The sequence below is a fragment of the Sinohyriopsis cumingii genome, chromosome 12 (genome assembly GCF_028554795.1).
Source record: "Sinohyriopsis cumingii isolate HCF-2022 chromosome 12, ASM2855479v2, whole genome shotgun sequence".
NCBI lineage: Eukaryota > Metazoa > Mollusca > Bivalvia > Unionida > Unionidae > Sinohyriopsis > Sinohyriopsis cumingii.
This window is the reverse complement of record NC_142972.1, coordinates 128,416,412-128,427,891: the sequence shown is the minus strand read 5'-3', so window position 1 is coordinate 128,427,891 and position 11,480 is coordinate 128,416,412.

The window sequence follows — 11,480 nt, the reverse complement described above, 5'->3', positions numbered from 1 at the left end:
TTTACTTGTCTATATGCTAGACTCACTTGTCCTTATTTTCATAGTTAGAACAAATAGTGGAAGACAGGACTTTTAAAATGTTTACTTGTCTGTATACTGAACTCACTTGTCCTTATTTTCATAGTTAGAACAAATAGTGGAAGACAGGAGTGTTAAAATGTTTACTTGTCTGTATACTAGACCCACTTGTCCTTATTTTCATAGTTAAAACAAATAGTGGAAGACAGGACTGTAAAAATGTTTACTTGTCTGTATACTAGACCCACTTGTCCTTATTTTCATAGTTAAAACAAATAGTGGAAGACAGGACTGTAAAAATGTTTACTTGTCTGTATACTAGACCCACTTGTCCTTATTTTCATAGTTAAAACAAATAGTGGAAGACAGGACTGTTAAAATGTTTACTGGTCTGTATACTAGACCCACTTGTCCTTATTTTCATAGTTAGAACAAATAGTGGAAGACAGGACTGTTAAAATGTTTCCTTGTCTGTATACTAGGCTCACTTGTCCTTATTTTCATAGAACAAATAGTGGAAGACAGGACTGTTAAAATCTTTACTTGTCTGTATACTAGACTCACTTGTCCTTATTTTCATCGTTAGAACAAATAGTGGAAGACAGGACTGTTAAAATGTTTACTTGTCTGTTTACTAGATCCACTTGTCCTTATTTTCATAGAACAAATAGTGGACGACAGGACTGTTAAAATGTTTACTTGTCTGTATACTAGACCCACTTGTCCTTATTTTCATAGTTAAAACAAATAGTGGAAGACAGGACTGTAAAAAGGTTTACTTGTCTGTATACTAGACCCACTTGTCCTTATTTTCATAGTTAAAACAAATAGTGGAAGACAGGACTGTTAAAATGTTTACTGGTCTGTATACTAGACCCACTTGTCCTTATTTTCATAGTTAGAACAAATAGTGGAAGACAGGACTGTTAAAATGTTTACTTGTCTGTATACTAGGCTCACTTGTCCTTATTTTCATAGAACAAATAGTGGAAGACAGGACTGTTAAAATCTTTACTTGTCTGTATACTAGACTCACTTGTCCTTATTTTCATCGTTAGAACAAATAGTGGAAGACAGGACTGTTAAAATGTTTACTTGTCTGTATACTAGACTCACTTGTCCTTATTTTCATAGTTAAAACAAATAGTGGAAGACAGGACTGTTAAAATGTTTACTTGTCTATATACTAGATCCACTTGTCCTTATTTTCATAGAACAAATAGTGGACGACAGGACTGTTAAAATGTTTACTTGTCTATATGCTAGACTCACTTGTCCTTATTTTCATAGTTAGAACAAATAGTGGAAGACAGGACTGTTAAAATGTTTACTTGTCTGTATACTAGACTCACTTGTCCTTATTTTCATAGAACAAATAGTGGAAGATAGGACTGTTAAAATGTTTACTTGTCTATATGCTAGACTCACTTGTCCTTATTTTCATAGTTAGAACAAATAGTGGAAGACAGGACTTTTAAAATGTTTACTTGTCTGTATACTGGACTCACTTGTCCTTATTTTCATAGTTAGAACAAATAGTGGAAGACAGGAGTGTTAAAATGTTTACTTGTCTGTATACTAGACCCACTTGTCCTTATTTTCATAGTTAAAACAAATAGTGGAAGACAGGACTGTTAAAATGTTTACTGGTCTGTATACTAGACCCACTTGTCCTTATTTTCATAGTTAGAACAAATAGTGGAAGATAGGACTGTTAAAATGTTTACTTGTCTATATGCTAGACTCACTTGTCCTTATTTTCATAGTTAGAACAAATAGTGGAAGACAGGACTTTTAAAATGTTTACTTGTCTGTATACTGAACTCACTTGTCCTTATTTTCATAGTTAGAACAAATAGTGGAAGACAGGAGTGTTAAAATGTTTACTTGTCTGTATACTAGACCCACTTGTCCTTATTTTCATAGTTAAAACAGATAGTGGAAGACAGGACTGTAAAAATGTTTACTTGTCTGTATACTAGACCCACTTGTCCTTATTTTCATAGTTAAAACAAATAGTGGAAGACAGGACTGTAAAAATGTTTACTTGTCTGTATACTAGACCCACTTGTCCTTATTTTCATAGTTAAAACAAATAGTGGAAGACAGGACTGTTAAAATGTTTACTGGTCTGTATACTAGACCCACTTGTCCTTATTTTCATAGAACAAATAGTGGAAGACAGGACTGTTAAAATGTTGACTTGTCTGTATACTAGACTCACTTGTCCTTATTTTCATAGTTAGAACAAATAGTGGAAGACAGGACTGTTAAAATGTTTACTTGTCTGTATACTAGGCTCACTTGTCCTTATTTTCATAGAACAAATAGTGGAAGACAGGACTGTTAAAATGTTTACTTGTCTGTATACTAGACTCACTTGTCCTTATTTTCATCGTTAGAACAAATAGTGGAAGACAGGACTGTTAAAATGTTTACTTGTCTGTATACTAGACTCACTTGTCCTTATTTTCATAGTTAAAACAAATAGTGGAAGACAGGACTGTTAAAATGTTTACTTGTCTATATACTAGATCCACTTGTCCTTATTTTCATAGAACAAATAGTGGACGACAGGACTGTTAAAATGTTTACTTGTCTGTATACTAGACCCACTTGTCCTTATTTTCATAGTTAAAACAAATAGTGGAAGACAGGACTGTAAAAATGTTTACTTGTCTGTATACTAGACCCACTTGTCCTTATTTTCATAGTTAGAACAAATAGTGGAAGACAGGACTGTTAAAATGTTTACTGGTCTGTATACTAGACCCACTTGTCCTTATTTTCATAGTTAGAACAAATAGTGGAAGACAGGACTGTTAAAATGTTTACTTGTCTGTATACTAGGCTCACTTGTCCTTATTTTCATAGAACAAATAGTGGAAGACAGGACTGTTAAAATGTTTACATGTCTGTATACTAGACTCACTTGTCCTTATTTTCATCGTTAGAACAAATAGTGGAAGACAGGACTGTTAAAATGTTTACTTGTCTGTATACTGGACTCACTTGTCCTTATTTTCATAGTTAAAACAAATAGTGGAAGACAGGACTGTTAAAATGTTTACTTGTCTATATACTAGATCCACTTGTCCTTATTTTCATAGAACAAATAGTGGACGACAGGACTGTTAAAATGTTTACTTGTCTGTATACTAGACCCACTTGTCCTTATTTTCATAGTTAAAACAAATAGTGGAAGACAGGACTGTAAAAAGGTTTACTTGTCTGTATACTAGACCCACTTGTCCTTATTTTCATAGTTAAAACAAATAGTGGAAGACAGGACTGTTAAAATGTTTACTGGTCTGTATACTAGACCCACTTGTCCTTATTTTCATAGTTAGAACAAATAGTGGAAGACAGGACTGTTAAAATGTTTACTTGTCTGTATACTAGGCTCACTTGTCCTTATTTTCATAGAACAAATAGTGGAAGACAGGACTGTTAAAATCTTTACTTGTCTGTATACTAGACTCACTTGTCCTTATTTTCATCGTTAGAACAAATAGTGGAAGACAGGACTGTTAAAATGTTTACTTGTCTGTATACTAGACTCACTTGTCCTTATTTTCATAGTTAAAACAAATAGTGGAAGACAGGACTGTTAAAATGTTTACTTGTCTATATACTAGATCCACTTGTCCTTATTTTCATAGAACAAATAGTGGACGACAGGACTGTTAAAATGTTTACTTGTCTATATGCTAGACTCACTTGTCCTTATTTTCATAGTTAGAACAAATAGTGGAAGACAGGACTGTTAAAATGTTTACTTGTCTGTATACTAGACTCACTTGTCCTTATTTTCATAGAACAAATAGTGGAAGATAGGACTGTTAAAATGTTTACTTGTCTATATGCTAGACTCACTTGTCCTTATTTTCATAGTTAGAACAAATAGTGGAAGACAGGACTTTTAAAATGTTTACTTGTCTGTATACTGGACTCACTTGTCCTTATTTTCATAGTTAGAACAAATAGTGGAAGACAGGAGTGTTAAAATGTTTACTTGTCTGTATACTAGACCCACTTGTCCTTATTTTCATAGTTAAAACAAATAGTGGAAGACAGGACTGTTAAAATGTTTACTGGTCTGTATACTAGACCCACTTGTCCTTATTTTCATAGTTAGAACAAATAGTGGAAGACAGGACTGTTAAAATGTTTACTTGTCTGTATACTAGGCTCACTTGTCCTTATTTTCATAGAACAAATAGTGGAAGACAGGACTGTTAAAATGTTTACTTGTCTGTATACTAGACTCACTTGTCCTTATTTTCATCGTTAGAACAAATAGTGGAAGACAGGACTGTTAAAATGTTTACTTGTCTGTATACTAGACTCACTTGTCCTTATTTTCATAGTTAAAACAAATAGTGGAAGACAGGACTGTTAAAATGTTTACTTGTCTATATACTAGATCCACTTGTCCTTATTTTCATAGAACAAATAGTGGACGACAGGACTGTTAAAATGTTTACTTGTCTCTATGCTAGACTCACTTGTCCTTATTTTCATAGTTAGAACAAATAGTGGAAGACAGGACTGTTAAAATGTTTACTTGTCTGTATACTAGACTCACTTGTCCTTATTTTCATAGAACAAATAGTGGAAGATAGGACTGTTAAAATGTTTACTTGTCTATATGCTAGACTCACTTGTCCTTATTTTCATAGTTAGAACAAATAGTGGAAGACAGGACTGTTAAAATGTTTACTTGTCTGTATACTAGACCCACTTGTCCTTATTTTCATAGTTAAAACAAATAGTGGAAGACAGGACTGTTAAAATGTTTACTTGTCTGTATAATAGACCCATTGTCCTTATTTTCATAGAACAAATAGTGGAAGACAGGACTGTTAAAATGTTACTTGTCTGTATACTAGACCCACTTGTCCTTATTTTCATAGTTAAAACAAGTAGTGGAAGACAGGACTGTTAAAATGTTTACTTGTCTGTATAATAGACCCATTGTCCTTATTTTCATAGAACAAACAGTGGAAGACAGGACTGTTAAAATGTTTACTTGTCTGTATACTAGACCCACGTGTCCTTATTTTCATAGAACAAATAGTGGAAGACAGGACTGTTAAAATGTTTACTTGTCTGTATACTAGACTCACTTGTCCTTATTTTCATAGTTAGAACAAATAGTGGAAGACAGGACTGTTAAAATGTTTACTTGTCTGTATACTAGACTCACTTGTCCTTATTTTCATAGAACAAATAGTGGAAGATAGGACTGTTAAAATGTTTACTTGTCTATATGCTAGACTCACTTGTCCTTATTTTCATAGTTAGAACAAATAGTGGAAGACAGGACTTTTAAAATGTTTACTTGTCTGTATACTGAACTCACTTGTCCTTATTTTCATAGTTAGAACAAATAGTGGAAGACAGGAGTGTTAAAATGTTTACTTGTCTGTATACTAGACCCACTTGTCCTTATTTTCATAGTTAAAACAGATAGTGGAAGACAGGACTGTAAAAATGTTTACTTGTCTGTATACTAGACCCACTTGTCCTTATTTTCATAGTTAAAACAAATAGTGGAAGACAGGACTGTAAAAATGTTTACTTGTCTGTATACTAGACCCACTTGTCCTTATTTTCATAGTTAAAACAAATAGTGGAAGACAGGACTGTTAAAATGTTTACTGGTCTGTATACTAGACCCACTTGTCCTTATTTTCATAGAACAAATAGTGGAAGACAGGACTGTTAAAATGTTTACTTGTCTGTATACTAGACTCACTTGTCCTTATTTTCATAGTTAGAACAAATAGTGGAAGACAGGACTGTTAAAATGTTTACTTGTCTGTATACTAGGCTCACTTGTCCTTATTTTCATAGAACAAATAGTGGAAGACAGGACTGTTAAAATGTTTACTTGTCTGTATACTAGACTCACTTGTCCTTATTTTCATCGTTAGAACAAATAGTGGAAGACAGGACTGTTAAAATGTTTACTTGTCTGTATACTAGACTCACTTGTCCTTATTTTCATAGTTAAAACAAATAGTGGAAGACAGGACTGTTAAAATGTTTACTTGTCTATATACTAGATCCACTTGTCCTTATTTTCATAGAACAAATAGTGGACGACAGGACTGTTAAAATGTTTACTTGTCTGTATACTAGACCCACTTGTCCTTATTTTCATAGTTAAAACAAATAGTGGAAGACAGGACTGTAAAAATGTTTACTTGTCTGTATACTAGACCCACTTGTCCTTATTTTCATAGTTAGAACAAATAGTGGAAGACAGGACTGTTAAAATGTTTACTGGTCTGTATACTAGACCCACTTGTCCTTATTTTCATAGTTAGAACAAATAGTGGAAGACAGGACTGTTAAAATGTTTACTTGTCTGTATACTAGGCTCACTTGTCCTTATTTTCATAGAACAAATAGTGGAAGACAGGACTGTTAAAATGTTTACATGTCTGTATACTAGACTCACTTGTCCTTATTTTCATCGTTAGAACAAATAGTGGAAGACAGGACTGTTAAAATGTTTACTTGTCTGTATACTGGACTCACTTGTCCTTATTTTCATAGTTAAAACAAATAGTGGAAGACAGGACTGTTAAAATGTTTACTTGTCTATATACTAGATCCACTTGTCCTTATTTTCATAGAACAAATAGTGGACGACAGGACTGTTAAAATGTTTACTCGTCTATATGCTAGACTCACTTGTCCTTATTTTCATAGTTAGAACAAATAGTGGAAGACAGGACTGTTAAAATGTTTACTTGTCTGTATACTAGACTCACTTGTCCTTATTTTCATAGAACAAATAGTGGAAGATAGGACTGTTAAAATGTTTACTTGTCTATATGCTAGACTCACTTGTCCTTATTTTCATAGTTAGAACAAATAGTGGAAGACAGGACTTTTAAAATGTTTACTTGTCTGTATACTGAACTCACTTGTCCTTATTTTCATAGTTAGAACAAATAGTGGAAGACAGGAGTGTTAAAATGTTTACTTGTCTGTATACTAGACCCACTTGTCCTTATTTTCATAGTTAAAACAGATAGTGGAAGACAGGACTGTAAAAATGTTTACTTGTCTGTATACTAGACCCACTTGTCCTTATTTTCATAGTTAAAACAAATAGTGGAAGACAGGACTGTAAAAATGTTTACTTGTCTGTATACTAGACCCACTTGTCCTTATTTTCATAGTTAAAACAAATAGTGGAAGACAGGACTGTTAAAATGTTTACTGGTCTGTATACTAGACCCACTTGTCCTTATTTTCATAGTTAGAACAAATAGTGGAAGACAGGACTGTTAAAATGTTTACTTGTCTGTATACTAGGCTCACTTGTCCTTATTTTCATAGAACAAATAGTGGAAGACAGGACTGTTAAAATGTTTACTTGTCTGTATACTAGACTCACTTGTCCTTATTTTCATCGTTAGAACAAATAGTGGAAGACAGGACTGTTAAAATGTTTACTTGTCTGTATACTAGACTCACTTGTCCTTATTTTCATAGTTAAAACAAATAGTGGAAGACAGGACTGTTAAAATGTTTACTTGTCTGTATACTAGACCCACTTGTCCTTATTTTCATAGTTAAAACAAATAGTGGAAGACAGGACTGTTAAAATGTTTACTGGTCTGTATACTAGACCCACTTGTCCTTATTTTCATAGTTAGAACAAATAGTGGAAGACAGGACTGTTAAAATGTTTACTTGTCTGTATACTAGGCTCACTTGTCCTTATTTTCATAGAACAAATAGTGGAAGACAGGACTGTTAAAATGTTTACTTGTCTGTATACTAGACTCACTTGTCCTTATTTTCATCGTTAGAACAAATAGTGGAAGACAGGACTGTTAAAATGTTTACTTGTCTGTATACTAGACTCACTTGTCCTTATTTTCATAGTTAAAACAAATAGTGGAAGACAGGACTGTTAAAATGTTTACTTGTCTATATACTAGATCCACTTGTCCTTATTTTCATAGAACAAATAGTGGAATACAGGACTTTTAAAATGTTTACTTGTCTATATGCTAGACTCACTTGTCCTTATTTTCATAGTTAGAACAAATAGTGGAAGACAGGACTGTTAAAATGTTTACTTGTCTGTATACTAGACTCACTTGTCCTTATTTTCATAGAACAAATAGTGGAAGATAGGACTGTTAAAATGTTTACTTGTCTATATGCTAGACTCACTTGTCCTTATTTTCATAGTTAGAACAAATAGTGGAAGACAGGACTTTTAAAATGTTTACTTGTCTGTATACTGGACTCACTTGTCCTTATTTTCATAGTTAGAACAAATAGTGGAAGACAGGAGTGTTAAAATGTTTACTTGTCTGTATACTAGACCCACTTGTCCTTATTTTCATAGTTAAAACAAATAGTGGAAGACAGGACTGTTAAAATGTTTACTGGTCTGTATACTAGACCCACTTGTCCTTATTTTCATAGTTAGAGCAAATAGTGGAAGACAGGACTGTTAAAATGTTTACTTGTCTGTATACTAGGCTCACTTGTCCTTATTTTCATAGAACAAATAGTGGAAGACAGGACTGTTAAAATGTTTACTTGTCTGTATACTAGACTCACTTGTCCTTATTTTCATCGTTAGAACAAATAGTGGAAGACAGGACTGTTAAAATGTTTACTTGTCTGTATACTAGACTCACTTGTCCTTATTTTCATAGTTAAAACAAATAGTGGAAGACAGGAGTGTTAAAATGTTTACTTGTCTATATACTAGATCCACTTGTCCTTATTTTCATAGAACAAATAGTGGACGACAGGACTGTTAAAATGTTTACTTGTCTATATGCTAGACTCACTTGTCCTTATTTTCATAGTTAGAACAAATAGTGGAAGACAGGACTGTTAAAATGTTTACTTGTCTGTATACTAGACTCACTTGTCCTTATTTTCATAGAACAAATAGTGGAAGATAGGACTGTTAAAATGTTTACTTGTCTATATGCTAGACTCACTTGTCCTTATTTTCATAGTTAGAACAAATAGTGGAAGACAGGACTTTTAAAATGTTTACTTGTCTGTATACTGGACTCACTTGTCCTTATTTTCATAGTTAGAACAAATAGTGGAAGACAGGAGTGTTAAAATGTTTACTTGTCTGTATACTAGACCCACTTGTCCTTATTTTCATAGTTAAAACAAATAGTGGAAGACAGGACTGTTAAAATGTTTACTTGTCTGTATAATAGACCCATTGTCCTTATTTTCATAGAACAAATAGTGGAAGACAGGACTGTTAAAATGTTACTTGTCTGTATACTAGACCCACTTGTCCTTATTTTCATAGTTAAAACAAGTAGTGGAAGACAGGACTGTTAAAATGTTTACTTGTCTGTATAATAGACCCATTGTCCTTATTTTCATAGAACAAACAGTGGAAGACAGGACTGTTAAAATGTTTACTTGTCTGTATACTAGACCCACGTGTCCTTATTTTCATAGAACAAATAGTGGAAGACAGGACTGTTAAAATGTTTACTTGTCTGTATACTAGACTCACTTGTCCTTATTTTCATAGTTAGAACAAATAGTGGAAGATAGGACTGTTAAAATGTTTACTTGTCTGTATACTAGACTCACTTGTCCTTATTTTCATAGAACAAATAGTGGAAGACAGGACTGTTAAAATGTTTACTTGTCTGTATACTAGACTCACTTGTCCTTATTTTCATAGTTAGAACAAATAGTGGAAGACAGGACTGTTAAAATGTTTACTTGTCTGTATACTAGACCCACTTGTCCTTATTTTCATAGTTGAAACAAATAGTGGAAGACAGGACTGTTAAAATGTTTACTTGTCTGTATAATAGACCCATTGTCCTTATTTTCATAGAACAAATAGTGGAAGACAGGACTGTTAAAATGTTACTTGTCTGTATACTAGACCCACTTGTCCTTATTTTCATAGTTAGAACAAATAGTGGAAGACAGGACTGTTAAAATGTTTACTTGTCTGTATACTAGACCCACTTGTCCTTATTTTCATAGAACAAATAGTGGAAGACAGGACTGTCAAAATGTTTACTTGTCTGTATACTAGACTCACTTGTCCTTATTTTCATAGAACAAATAGTGGAAGACAGGACTGTTAAAATGTTTACTTGTCTGTATACTAGACTCACTTGTCCTTATTTTCATAGTTAGAACAAATAGTGGAAGATAGGACTGTTAAAATGTTTACTTGTCTGTATACTAGACTCACTTGTCCTTATTTTCATAGTTAGAACAAATAGTGGAAGACAGGACTGTTAAAATGTTTACTTGTCTGTATACTAGACCCACTTGTCCTTATTTTCATAGAACAAATAGTGGAAGACAGGATTGTTAAAATGTTTACTTGTCTGTATACTAGACTCACTTGTCCTTATTTTCATAGTTAGAACAAATAGTGGAAGATAGGACTGTTAAAATGTTTACTTGTCTGTATACTAGACTCACTTGTCCTTATTTTCATAGTTAGAACAAATAGTGGAAGACAGGACTGTTAAAATGTTTGCTTGTCTGTATACTAGACCCACTTGTCCTTATTTTCATAGAAGAAATAGTGGAAGACAGGACTGTTAAAATGTTTACTTGTCTGTATACTAGACTCACTTGTCCTTATTTTCATAGTTAGAACAAATAGTGGAAGACAGGACTGTTAAAATGTTTACTTGTCTGTATACTAGACTCACTTGTCCTTATTTTCATAGTTAGAACAAATAGTGGAAGACAGGACTGTTAAAATGTTTACTTGTCTGTATACTAGACTCACTTGTCCTTATTTTCATAGTTAGAACAAATAGTGGAAGATAGGACTGTTAAAATGTTTACTTGTCTGTATACTAGACTCACTTGTCCTTATTTTCATAGTTAGAAGAAATAGTGGAAGACAGGACTGTTAAAATGTTTACTTGTCTGTATACTAGACCCACTTGTCCTTATTTTCATAGAACAAATAGTGGAAGACAGGATTGTTAAAATGTTTACTTGTCTGTATACTAGACCCACTTGTCCTTATTTTCATAGTTAAAACAAATAGTGGAAGACAGGACTGTTAAAATGTTTACTTTTATTAAGCTGAACCATATAAAATGCATGCAATATAATCTGTGACATCTAAAATGTACTGGATATTTCAGTTTCTCTTAATTTTGGACATTTATGGTCAGTCTCTACAACTTTAACAGCATCCCTGGTCTCTAACTGCTGAATCAGTACTTGTGTCTGAAAGGATGGATACGAATTTAGCTCTAGATGTTATATCGTTGACATTTTTCAGTAGGACATCAGATGTATTGTTTGTGAAATATGTGCATGGAGTTCATATGATCAATTTCAAGTTCAACTTCATTCTTGATTTGTACCTCATAAAAAAGTTCATAGCAAAAGATTCGCTATGGCATATGCTGTGTTAAACAGATTTTGTAAGCCTAGTTTGCAAT